A 14,176-nucleotide genomic window follows, 5' to 3' on the forward strand; every position below is an offset into this window, starting at 1 on the left:
ATCTAGTTCGATTGTATCAACTGGCCCAGGTGCCACATACCTTCTTTTTAGCTTCAGCTGCTTAGCTTTCGCAGCTCTCGTTTTAGGTCATTCATGGGCACTGTCGGCTTTTTAGTTTCAACTGCCACGACGTTTTGAACTCTTTTTCTCCCGCCTCTTGTATTGGAACATTTCCCTTATTGTCTGCGTGTCCTCATGATCTTCTTCTCTGATAGGTTCTTGAGTACTATCTCCCCAACCTTGGATCTACCTGTATCACACTCAAGTGGGTGAACTGCATTAGAAGGAATAGTGTGAGCATCTCTTACCCTGGTAGAGTGGCAATCAGTGTTGACATACTCATCCGTTGCCAACGGAGTAGATCCAGGTAGCCCAGTAGGAACATCTTGGTGACTACAAAATGCTCCGTCTGTAGGTGTATCCAATGGGGAAGGTTCCTGAGTATCTTTCCTTACCACTTCGTTTTCGGTATCCTCCATTTCCGGCATATTTGAACAATTGTCTCGTGTGAAACAGTAGAAAATCATCATTACCATCTCCAGGTGTAATAATCACGGAGATGAATAAACTGCTCCTCATCCCTGTTCTCCATAGATGACCTTATGGCGTCAGACGCCTACTACTCCATCTTCTCAATTTCTGGGTCCGTCATCACCTCCTTGCCCTTTCTCTTTTGCCCTATCGAAACCCCGGGCTCTAGCCTCTGGCCATGGCTCTTCTCTTGCTCAACTCCTGTATCCATTGGCATATTGGTTGGGATTGGCATCTCCTAGAGGCTCTAAGGGTTTAAGGTGTCCCATGTTGAAGGTACTCAATATGTTAGGGTTCAATTGTGGTGCTTGATGTCTTTCTAGAAGAAGTTGATGTGGGTGGGAACCCTAGGTGAAATCATCCCATAATTTTGGGGGAGGTACCAATGACCCATTCCATATAGGTGGAAGGCTAGGAATAGAGTAGATGGGTTGGGCATTCCATAAGGATGAACACTAGCTGGAATTTGCATTTGGGACAAGGGAAAATGATAGGAAGGAACCGGGTAAAACATAAACGGTTTGGTACATACCCGGATTGATCATTGGAGGAAGTTGTTGAGGATTTTCAGCCCTAAATCACTGTTTTGAGGTATATTAAGGGTGGGTAGTTGCTGAAGTTGCCTGAACATTACAAACATGTGGTCCCATCATAGAGGGTGTGTAGGAGCTTGGGAAGGAGAAGTAGGGAGTGAAGTTGTGTTGAGAAGAAGAAGCCATAGAACTAAATAAAGGCTGGGGAATTTCTGCTTCTTCTTGGTTGTGGCCGAATTGAAAAAAAAATGGTGGTGAGGAGTGGGTTTGCCGAAAAAACAAAGGGGAAGAAGAGAGTGGTTGTGTGTGGGTTTTTATGAGAGGTGTAAGGCTTAGGCAATCGGTCTATTTAAAGCTTTCCCCCAAACTAAATCCTAAATGAAAAGGGATGAGTTTAAGCTCAAACTAGGTTCCTAAACCTAAAAGGAAAAATAAGTTTGAATTCCAAATAGGATTAAGGGAAACAAAATTTGAAGTATTTTTTAGTTTAAGGAGAGATTTGAAACTTGAATCACAAAGGATTAATATTTGACCCAAATAAAACCCATAAAATTCGAAATTGAAACCCAAACCACGAAGGAAAAAGAAATTCGAAATACTGGAAAAAACAGAGCAGGCGCTAGGCGCCTGCGTGATTCTTTTTCGCAAAGGGCAGGCGCTAGGCGCCTGCGTAATTTTTTTCAACGTTTTTTTTTTTAACGTTTTCAAGAACATTCTAATAAGCAAAACTTTTATAGATTAAACAAAAAAAAATGTAAGATACAAAGACTTCCTTCCTTTACTTTGTTCTTTCAAAACGGATAAGAAGGAAAAACATTTTTCGCCAAAAATTTATGTCCTGAAAGTTGAATAGAGGTTTTTCCTCTATCCATTGGTTCTCCAAAATATGGCTTAAGTCTCTGCCCATTTACTTAAAAATACTTCCCTAAGAATCAACTAGATCCACTGCCCCATATGGGTAGACTTTAAAAATTTTTAAAGGGACCAGACCATCTAGACTTAAGTTTCCCAGGAAAAAGTTTCAACCTATAATTGAATAACAGAACCAGATCACCTTTTTGAAGATTGTTCGCCGAAGACGCCTATCATGCCACTGTTTAGTTTTTCCTTAAACAGTTTAGCATTCTCATAAGAAAATTGCATGTGTTCTTCTAATTCCACAATTGTAACGTCCTCGCTTTACCTGCAGCCGACAAATCAAAATTTAATTTCTTAGTAGCCCAAAATGCTTTATATTCTAGCTCAAGAGGCAAATGACATACTTTTGCAAAGACTAGCCTATAGGGAGACATGCCGAGGGGAGTCTTAAATGCTGTCCTATATGCCCAAAGTGAATCATCAAGCTTCAAAGACCAATCCCTACGGTTAAGATTTACAGTTTTTTCTAAAATGTTTTTTATCTCCCTATTAGATATTTCGGCTAACCCATTCGACTGTGGATGATATGCTATTGCAACCCTATGACGCACATTGTATTTAGCCAGCAAGTTTTGCATAGACCTATTCACAAAATGAGCCCCCCCTCGCTTATCAGACAACGCGGGTTCCATAACGCGTTAAAAATGTGCTTTTGCAAAAAACGAATGACAACTTTAGAATCATTGGTAGCAGTTGCAATGGCTTCTATCCATTTCGAAACACAATCTACTGCTAACAATATATAAAGCTTACATTAGAAGATGGAAATGGACCCATAAAATCTATACCCCACACATCAAATATTCAATCTCCAGGATCGGGGTTTGAGGCATTTCGTGGCGTTTAGATATATTACCTGTCCGTTGGCATTTGTCACCACCTGGGCAAACTTATGTGCATCTTTGAACAGAGTGGGCACAAAGAACCACTTACAAAACTTTGGCTGCGGTTTGTGTCCTGCAAAATGTCCTTCATATGGAGACATCTGACAAGTCGTCTATATCGCCTTGCTCTTCTTTCTGCTACACACCTGCGTAAGAATTGTCAGGTCCTAGCTTATATAAAAAAGGTTCATCCCAACGATAAAATCGAACTTCATTTAGAAATTTATTTACCTGTTGCTTGTTAAACTCATAAGGAACTATTCGACTTACCAAATAATTTGCTATATCGGCATACCACGGACTGAATCAACTCGCAAGAGTTGCTCGTCAATAAACTGTTCACGTATAACAGTTCCATCATCACAAAGCGGGGATTCTAATCTAGACAGGTGATCAGCAACTTGGTTTTCAGTACCCTTCCTGTCCATAACTTCAATATCAAACTCTTGAAGTAACAACAATCCACCGTATCAAACGTGGTTTCGCATCTTTTTTAGCAATAAATATTTTAAAGCAGAATAGGTCAGTAAAAACAATGACTTTGTGCCTATCAAGTAAGACCTAAACTTATCAAAGGCGAACACAACTGCTAACAGTTCCTTTTTGTAGTAGTGTAATTGAGTTGTGCACCGGTCAAAGTCTTACTAGCATAATACACAGGATGCAAGATCTTGTTTTTACGTTTGTCCTAACATAGCTCCTATTGCATAATCACTAGCATCACACATGAGCTCGAAAGTAAATCCCAATTATTCGGTTCGATAATTATAGGGGCTGAACTTAAAGCAACTTTCAACATTTCAAATGATTTTAAACAGTCATCATAAAAACAAATGGTCTCTCATCATTTCTAACAATTGACACAAGGGTTTAGAAATTTTAGCAAAGTTTTTTATAAAGCGGCGGTAAAACCCCCATGCCCTAAAAAAACTTCTAATCCCTTTAACATTCTGGGAGAAGGTAGCTTTGAAATGATGTCTATCTTAGCGTGGTCTACCTCTATTCCTTGCTTGGAAATTTTGTGACCCAAACAATATACCTCTTGTACCATGAAAGACACTTCTCCCAATTTAGGACTAGGTTTGTTTGTTCACATCTCTCCAATACTCTCTCCAAATTAACTAAACATGCGTCAAAAGAATTTCCAAAAACAGAAAAGTCATCCATAAAAACTTCTAGAATATTTTCTACCATGTCAAACAAGATGGCCATCATACACCTCTGAAAAGTCGCGGGTGCATTGCATAATCCAAAGGGCATTCGCCTGAAAGCGAACGTACCATACGGACAAGTAAATGTTGTCTTCTCCTGATCTTCTGGAGCAATCGTAATTTGATTATAACCCGAATATCCTCTAAGAAACAATAGAAATCCTTACCTGCCAGACGGTCGAGAATCTGGTCAATAAACGGTAGAGGAAAATGGTCTTTCTTCGTTACCTTGTTGAGTTTGCGATAGTCAATGCAAACTCTCCACCACTCACAGTTCGGATTGAGATGAGCTCATTCTCCTCGTTGGCCCCCACGATTATACCCCCTTTCTTTGGTACACACTGTACTGGGCTTACCCAGCTGCTGTCAGATATTGGGTATATAACACCGGCGTCAAGCCATTTAAGAATTTCTTTCCTTACAACCTCTTTTCATCTTCGGGTTCAACCGCCTTGACTCTCAATAGAGTCTTAGCATCTTCTTCCAATAAGATTTTGTGCATGTAAAAGGCCGGGCTTATCCCTCGGATATCTGCTATCGTCCATCCAATGGCCTTTTTATGCTTCTCCAAAATCTGTAATAAAGAATATTCATTAGTAGGTGATAAATTGGAAGCTATAATAACTGGTTAGTAAAGTGTCATTCTCCCCTAGATACGCATATTTCAAATGCGACGGCAATGGCTTCTGCTCCACGTGGATGGTTCCACTATGGACGGAAGTAACGACTTGCATTCTTCTTTTTGTATTTTTCAACAGGATTAGTCACATCTTCCGGTCCTTCTGCTATCTTATCAAGCTCTTCTTCAATCTCTGTAACTAACAAGTCATAAAACTCATCAAACAGAACAGGATTCAAGCTAGTTATAGCAGAGCACTCTTCAAAGTCTCCTGGTAATTTCATGGCGTCTAGAATGTTAAATTTAACTTCTTCATTATTACCCTCATTGTAATTTCTCCCTTCCTCACATTAAAAACTGTATCCCCAGTGGCTAGAAATGGTCTTCCTAAAATAATGGGAATGTCTAGAGTCTGTCTCGCAATCTAGAATTATAAAGTCCGTAGGGAAAATGAATTTGTCCACCTGGACTAAAACATCTTCTATCTTTCCCTCAGGTCTTATGATAGATCTATCTGCTAGTTGGAGGGTAATCGTAGTAGGTCTAGCTTCTCCTATGCCTAAAGAGTTGAAAACCGATAATGCACATAAGATTAATGCTAGCGCCTAGATCACATAATGCCCTTCCTAAGTTTTTCCCTCCTATGGAACATGGAATGGTAAAACTGCCAGGATCGTTACACTTCATGGGTAGCGGGCTGCCTACAGCTTCACTACTACATTTTGTCATGGCTACCAGTTCATGCCCTCCTATCTTTTTCTTCCTAGAAATATATCTTTCAAAAACTTAGCATAATTTGGCATCTGTTCTACAGCATCTACTAATGGTATATTTATATGCAATTGTTTTAAAATATCTAAAAATTTTCTAAACTGGGAATCATTATTTTTCTTAACTAATCTTCGTGGAAACGGGGGGAGTAGGGTGTAAAGAAGGTTGTACCCGTGGAGGAACACTCGGGGTGTCCTCATTACCTTTTCTAATTTTCTTTTTCTGGTGTTGTTGGATTTTTCTGGTATCTTAACAATTGGTTCAGTGGACGGAATCTGTACATCTGTTGTTGGCATTGTTGGTCCATCATATGCCAGTCCACTCCTAAGGGTGACAACTTTGCACTGTTCTTTCCCTTCTCGTTTTGGTAATTCAGTATGGCCTGGAAAAGAACCTCGTGGTCTATTCTTCAATTCATTGGCGAGCTTGTCCAATTGGGTCTCGAAATTCCTCATTGATGCCACTTGGAATTGTATCACTGCGTCGGTTGGGCCATGTACTCCTTCATCATATTCTCAAGATTTGAGTTGTTATTTTGAACTGGTGGAGTCTGTGTTCTCTGATTGTACTGTTGTTGCGATGGCGGGATGTATTGCTGTGTAGGTGGAACATAGGGCTGCTTGTTCTGCTGCTCTGCCCTTGATTAAAACCGCTCGAACCTCCTAACCTCCCCATGAGAAATTAGGGTGGTGCCTCCAACCTGGGTTGTAGGTGTTCGAATATGGGTTAAAGTTCCTATTGTTCCCATGTCCTACATAAAAAACGGAAGCAAGGTTATGTGGACAATTACCATAAATATGGTTTTCACTGCAAAATGAACAAATGAGATCGTTGACTTGCGCAAACAGGGGCAGGAGTGCAATAATCTAACTGCATAGGTTGTATCGGCGTGGCTAATGGATTTTTTATTCCCAACGCCATCTCTTTCAGCCTTTGGTTCATTGTAACCATCTCTTTTTGCATCGAGGAGGTCGCAATGTCCAGAGCCAAAACTCCAGCTGGATCTTGCTTATTGGTGCTGCCCTAGATCTTTGCGAACACCATAGTTCGTTGTGTGAAGCTAAGTCATTTAGGATGTCGACTATCTCGTTGAATGTCTTCTTGTAAAGGCTCCGTTGGCAGCATTGTTTAGCATCATCTTAGTAGGATGATCTAAACCTCTAAAGAAATGTTCTATCTGGATGCATGCCGGCAAGCCATGGTTCAGACATTTCCTGATTAGTTCTTTAAATCTTTCCCACGCCTCGTGAACAGGTTCACGATCATACTGTCTAAAGGAGATGATCTCCTCTCTGATATCAGCGTGGCGAGTAGGTGGGAAGAATTTTGTTAAGAACTTCTCCACTAACGACCCCCATGTGGTGATGGATCCCGGTGGTGGAAATGCATTGAGCCATGCTCTAGCTTGGTCCTTCAAAGAACATGGAAAAAGTGTTAGTCTAAGAGCATCGTTTGTTATATCAGGTAATCGAAATGCATTTGCAATTTGAATGAATGATTTCAGATGATCATGTGGATCCTCATGTTCTTACCCTCCAAAATTTCCGATTGTCTGCAACATTTGGAATATCATTGGTTTAAGCTCAAAGTTTGCGTGGGCTGGAATAGGGTTGACTATCCTTAATCAAAGTTCTGAAAAGCTGTGGCGGCATTGCCACGTCTCTGTTGTCCGCCATCTGGATATGGTTGAATTCATCATTTCTTGCGTGATCCCTCATATTACCGTTAATAGCAGGTGGTGGATCAACGATCACGAGGTGGAATATCTGCCATTGATGTGCTCGTACTCTCTACCTCACTTTCAGGACTGATTTCACCTTCACTCTCTTTTGCTTTTCTAGTTGGTTTCGAAGTCTTTGCTCCTTTCAAGTTTTTCGAAGGGTCCGCTTAATCTCAGGGTCAAGGGGTAGAAGAAAAGATCTTGTGCTCATACACTTTAACTTACCCTTGTGAGATAAACGACCAAAAATATAGACCAAAAACGGTGGATGGAAATTACACCCAACAACAATTCACAAAAATAAAAACTAAAAGAATTTGAAAATAATTTTAAAACTAAAGTCCCCGGCAACAGCGCCAAAAACTTGACTGGCGTTATGCTGAACGCACGCACTAAGCGTGGTAACAATTCTATAGATGCAAACGCACACCTGTCAGAGTAATATAAAATGGATGGAGTATCCAAGTATCGATCCTCAAGGACTTCTAAATAATTTCCAAACTCTAAAGTTTTAATGAATAGTGAACGTTGAAATGAGTGATTCTTGTAAAATGGGAAGTGGTCACAAATAATGGTTTTGGATTTGGGATTTGGTCTTATAATGGTAAAACCTAGCCCGAATACTTCAAGTTAGCCACAAAGAATCAAGGATACGCTAAGGACGATATGCATTTTACTTTAGGAACCAACGACTACGCTTTTCACTTGACTTATGTCTAAGCAAGTTCAAAGTCCTAAGACATTCCCTAATATGTCTATTATGAGAGATATCTTACTTTTAGGATGGAAATAGTCGCAACCTCGGGTTAAGGTCCTATGTCTAGGCTACTTAACCGGAACCCTTATGTCTAAGGCGCTCCTCTCCTCGGTTTAACCACTCAACAATGCAAATAAGCAACCTTTTCAGTATTGACTTGTTAAGACTTACAGTGACCTGCTCTAAATCCTAACTTTTTGGGAAAACATGTTGAGCAATGAGTGGAAAGCAAAAACACTACTCTTAGCAACCCTTTTTAGAAATAAAAGGCTAACTATCCATAACCGAGCTAGAGACGGGAATTTAGAAAGACATATTGAAGAAATACAGCAAGTAAAATGGTTGAAATTGAAATGCATGTGTGAAAAACAAAAGTTAACTAACGGAGAGTTTTGCTCGGGATTGAGAGCTTCGCCCTTCTCTTTCAAGCAAGGGGGGAGTGTCACGTGTTCTTTCCTCAAAAACACAATTCTCTTAACTAAAAATAAAGTAAAGGCAAAGGGAAGATAAGCAAAGTGCTGGATTTTATATATTTGAATAGGTAGAAAATAACTAAGTACAAACGGAAACAAAACAAAGCTCAATAAAGGATGTAAAGTGCTCGGGATTAAAAACTAAAAGCAACTAATGAAAGCAACTCAAAAGTACTTAGAAAGCAACAAAGAAACACTAAGAATGATCAAGAGAAGGAAGCAAGGCTTGATGCATTTGGTGGAGAGAGCTGCTGAAATTTATAGCTGTGCATAATTGGTTAGGTAGGTCCTAAAACGCTTGTGGATCACCCATTTCCAACTCCTTGGACTGACTAAATCGTGCTCAAACTGATAGTGGAACACTTCTTCTACACGTATGCATCGGTTGGAACCACCAAAATGCATTGGAAGAAGCGTTTCATTAAGGGCAAAGTTGGAAGAAAACCAGTTTTTCTGCAGCCACGCAGGCGTCTGGCGCCTCCCATGATGTTTTTTCGTCTTTTTGCTTCTTTTGATTAATTTGCACTCCCAAATGGTCCTAAAATGTCATAAATACAATATAAGCCAACCACAAACCATCATATATGAATTTTGCATGAATTGGAACTCAAACGACCGAGAAAAAGTCCGAAACAAAGTTAAAACATAGTAAAAACAGCATCTAAAACCTTCTTTTTACGCATGTAAACAAGCGTAATCAACTGTGACCCGCCATTTTCAGACCTAGAGGTCTACCCCAATAAGGCTGCCGTAGGGAAGAACAAATATTGGTGCAAAACCTAAAAGACCTTATCCATTTCTGGAGTTCACCCTGATTTTCATTCCATACAACAGACCCTTCGTGAGGGTGGTCGCTCCAAGACGACACGCAAGCCGTGTATGAAACCTCACGTCGCAAACCAATGGAGAAGACCGTAGGATGTGTTATCCCACGTCCTTCTCCCATTTACTATAAATACTTTCTCCATTCACCTTGGTATTGAACCATGCAAACACCTTCCGTAGGGAGGCTGCGCTTAGTGCGACACGAGGCAGAGCATAGAACTCACGGTGTGAACTTATAAGGAGGACATGAGTGAAAGAATTTATATATATACCACATATATCTCATATACTTGGTATATTTTATATATACACCTAATCCTCCCACTTAGTATTTTACAACTAGGGTTATTACTTAGGTAAAATCCGGCTAAATGAAATTATCTAAGTTTATTAGTTTGCCCAATATAACTTTTGTATTGGATTTGTTTAACACTTAATGTTTTAGTTCATTAAACATTTTAACTAACTAACCACATTATTGCATGCTATAAAATATTGACTAAATCAACCCCCAGGTCGATTCCCATGTAGAGGTGTTCCCTTACGGTCAGCTTAAGTACCTCAACCTAGATAGAACCTTCCTTAGACAGGGTTCCCTTATAGACAATATTTTATCTTTACCTTTTATTTCGTTGTTTTAAACAACCTATTTACCAAAATAAAAAGTATATATAACGTAGGATATAATGAATTCCAAACCTCTTGAAATTAATTATTGAAGACCTAGGGTTTGCATGCAATTCTTGATTATGGACTTTAATTTCTATTCAACAAACTTATAACACTTATAACATTTATATTTAAATTTAAAGAAATTGAAACTATAATCATGCATCAATGACATACATAAATATAACATTTATATTTACTGAAGTAGTGTCATGCTCATTACAACCCTATTTCATCTAATTAATACAACGCTTATATTAATTAACCATGAAAATAACTCATGCTATCATATATTATAACTATTATATACATATGATGCATGAACATGCTTAACCTATGGTGGGATTTTAAACTATATGGCATACTTTATGCAATATATACAAGTAATTAAGTATACATTCAAAATGCATAATAATTAAATAGCAAAATAGACCGGTTTTTTGCTTCTTATAAGAAGTGAAACAAAACAAAAAAAACATTTAAAAAAAATACCCGACGCCTAACCACCCAAGCCCAGCGCCTAGCGCCCGAACCCAACCCTGAGGCGTCGTGGGACAGTGCCAAGGCACTGCCCCCACTGCTGCAGGCCGGAGTTCTTTGATTTCTGCAGCTCAGGCAGCGCCTAGGCGCCGCCTCCAGCGCCGAGGCACTATTCGCTCGATTCCTCCAGTTTTTCTTCACTTCTCTGGTACTCTTCACAACAACTCCTTGCCACGAACGACACGAATTTATAGACTCAATTTACAGGATTAAACGCCCAAAACAACGGGGTATTACATTGATCGAATCAACGTAAAAATTGTAAATCTAATGCCGAAAACCTGAAAACATCTATTTGCAAACCACATACATCAAATTTATAGAAACACCCACCATTTTTTTCCTTGTTATTCAAAATAAGATCGAAAGCAGAGTGTTGGCTCTGATACCAATTGAAGGGATCGGATCTCGTAGCGGAAGTGCGCGAACACGTGTTCTTCGATCTTGTCTTAGAATTACAACAAAGAAAAGACATATAAGCATGAATAAGAAGTTAGTGATACATACCTTTGAAGACATCACTTCAATGTAGACACCAACACCACACAAGTCTTCCTTGCTATCCTCTAGATATTAAGAACTCGGTTTGTGGGAACCGTCTTATAATTGAAAGGGAAATTGAGAAATCGAGAGAGAGCTTTTCTCATTTAGAGTTTTGGAAACTCTATCAATGGACGTTCAGACTTTGTAAAAGAAATGGGAGAACCTCCCTTTTATATGGAAGGAGGAGTGAAGGGGAAGTCACCACTTCCCTATTTCCCACCATTAGGAAAACCTCCCCACATTAATGGTGGAACGTGGGAGCCTTTCTCCCATTTTCTTTCCTTTTTTTCTTTTATTTTAATTAAAACAAATTAACTAAAATAATAATTAATTAAATCTAATTTAATTAATTACGAAAAAAGAATTATTAATTAAATTAAATTAAATATGTTGGGTACTCTGTCCTAAAACTCGTAGTTTGTAAACAGTGAACATTAATGTGAGGTTATTCAAACAAATGTTGAACAAGGGGCCCCATCCTCTCACTGGCCCGAGAGGAATTGGATTTAGTGATTTGATCCTAAATCAATTGTTCATTAGAGGGATAGTGCTACTTAAGGAGAAAAGATTAAAACGGTTTTTTTTTTGACCTAGCCGAGGTTACGAACGGCCTGTGAAGGATCAACTTATCGATGACGGTAACATCAAATGGACACAAAATATATCTACAGTGAGGGGAGTGCATCTACAGGCTATAGTGGACAGTCCTGTTAGTTAACGAATGTTGATTAACTAAGTTAAAGAGTTTGACCGGTTAGTCTCGAATCGTTGGAGCCCATGATCTGTAGGTCCAACGGGTCTCCATGCTAGCTCATAAAGGATAAAATTGATGAACTAGGTGAAGCAAGAATTTGAAGTGTTCAAATTCGGTTTTTAAGGGAATATTGTATTTTATATGAGATATAATATATACTCTAATTGACATTGAATTATTATGGAGAGTATGAATTATTTAAATTAGTTTTAAATAAGTTCAAAGCATGAAAAAGAGTTGTAATTTGATTAATCAGATTAATCAAGCTTAGGTGTCAAAGACCAATTAATATGAGATATTGATTTGGCTTGGTTTTTGTTTTAATAGAAAATTTATATTTCAATTTTTGTTTTTATAAAAATTAGTTTTATCAAAGTTTTATTTAAAAAATCAAGTTAGTGGAAAAATCCAACTTCAAAGTTGGATTTTCCACTAACTAGTAGTTTTTAAGTGTTTCTTCAAGCAATGACAACTATCTTTTACATGCTAGTGGAGTTTGAAGTGGAAGGCATGCAAGACATGTCTTTGCATGCATTTGGTCCTTATATAGGTGATGAAGATCACTTGGATAAGGCTAATGCTTACTTGCATAAGTGCAGAATTTTTCCACTCAAATTTCTATTGTCTTCTCCTAGCCATTAGTGTTTTCCCTTTGTTTTCACTCAAAATTCGGTCCCACAACCGTGTTCATCAACCCGAGGATAGCACGGATATGTCGTTGGTGGTCCCATTGAGTTAGGAGAAGAAATTATAATGGAGGTCTTCAAAGGTATAAAGTTAATCTTTTTCTCTTTACCTTTTTCATCATTTTTCCAAGCATGCTTATTTTGGTTAAATTGCTTCATTGAGTGTATTATGATCCTTAGCTTCCGCTGTGCATGTCTAAGAGTTTCATCAACTATAGAACTGGTAGCTTCCGATAAACTTAACAGAGACAATTACGGAATATGGAAATCGAATTTAAACACAATACTAGTTATTGACGATCTAAGGTTCGTTTTAACGGAGCAGTGTCCTCCAGCCCCTGCCCATAATGCAAACCGAACAGTTTGGGATGCCTATGATAGATGGGTTAAAGCTAATGAAAAAGCTCGTGTCTACATTTTAGCCAGTATATCAGATGTATTGTCTAAAAAGCACGAGAGATTAGCTACTGCAAGAGAGATCATGGACTCTCTACAAGCCTTGTTTTGACAACCATCAACAACTATCATGCATGATGCGATTAAGAATGTTTACAACTGTAGAATGAAGGAAGGATCTTCCGTAAGGGAGCATGTTTTGAACATGATGGTTCACTTCAATGTTGCAGAAGTGAACGGCGCAGTCATGAACGAAATAAGTCAGGTTGGATTCATCATGCAATCTCTTCCGAAGAGTTATTTTCAATTCAAAATGAATGCTATGATGAATAAGATTGAATACAACTTGACAACCCTTCTGAATGAACTCCAACTTTACGAATCTTTGTTGAAAAACAAAGGTTTTGAGGTGAGGCAATTGTTGCTACTACCTCAAAGAGGAAATTCCACAAGGGATCGTCCTCTGGGAGTAAATCTGGACCTTCTTATCAGAAGAAAGGAATTCGGATGAAGAAGAAGGACAAAGGGAAGGGGAAGGCTCTGGCTGCAGTAAAAGGCAAGGAAAAAATTGCAAAAGGAAAATGTTTCCATTGCAATGAAAATGGGCACTGGAAAAGAAATTGCCCTAAGTACCTCACCGAGAAAAGAGTTGAGAAGGAAAAGCAAGGTAAATTCGATTTACTAGTCATTGAAACATGTATAGTGGAGAATGATGATTCTACCTGGATACTAGATTTAGGAGCCACTAATCATGTTTGTTTTTCTTTTCAGGAAACTAGTTCCTGGAGACAGCTTGGAGAAGATGAGGTCACTCTTCGGGTTGGATCAGGGGAGCTCATCTCAGCAAAAGCAGTGGGAGGAATTAAGTTGATTTTTGGAAATAGATATCTGTTTTTGGAAAATGTTCTTTATGTACCTTCCTGTAAAAAGAACTTGATATCTATTTCATGTTTGCTAGAAAATTTGTACATCGTAAATTTCAATCTTAATGAAGTGTTCATTTTGAAAAGAGGCGTACAAATATGTTCTGCATACCTAGAAAACAATTTATATAAGTTAAAACCAACCAAAGTTGAAGCTGTCTATAATACTGAAATGTTTAAAACAGCTAAAACTCAAATTAAAAGGCAACATGTTTCTCAAAGTACCTATCTTTGGCATTTAAGACTTGGACACATTAATCTCAATAGGATTGAGAGATTGGTTAAGAGCGGACTTCTAAACAAGTTAGAAGATGATTCTTTGCCGCCATGTGAGTCATGTCTTGAGGGAAAAATGACAAAGAGATCTTTTACTGGAAAAGGTCATCGAGCCAAAGATCCTTTAGAACTCGTACATTCAGACCT

General features: G+C 38.6%; 1 non-coding gene across 1 annotated transcript; it reads left to right on the plus strand.

Moving 5' to 3' along the window:
- Positions 1-6,660: 6,660 nt before the first annotated feature.
- Positions 6,661-6,767, plus strand: LOC148212236 (small nucleolar RNA R71). Its single transcript, XR_015790011.1, has one exon. It is a non-coding gene; the product is annotated as a small nucleolar RNA R71 (small nucleolar RNA).
- Positions 6,768-14,176: the final 7,409 nt, after the last annotated feature.

The sequence above is a fragment of the Momordica charantia genome (assembly GCF_013281855.1).
Source record: "Momordica charantia cultivar OHB3-1 chromosome 3 unlocalized genomic scaffold, Mcharantia_2.0 BLBB01000003.1, whole genome shotgun sequence".
Classification (NCBI taxonomy): Eukaryota; Viridiplantae; Streptophyta; class Magnoliopsida; order Cucurbitales; family Cucurbitaceae; genus Momordica; species Momordica charantia.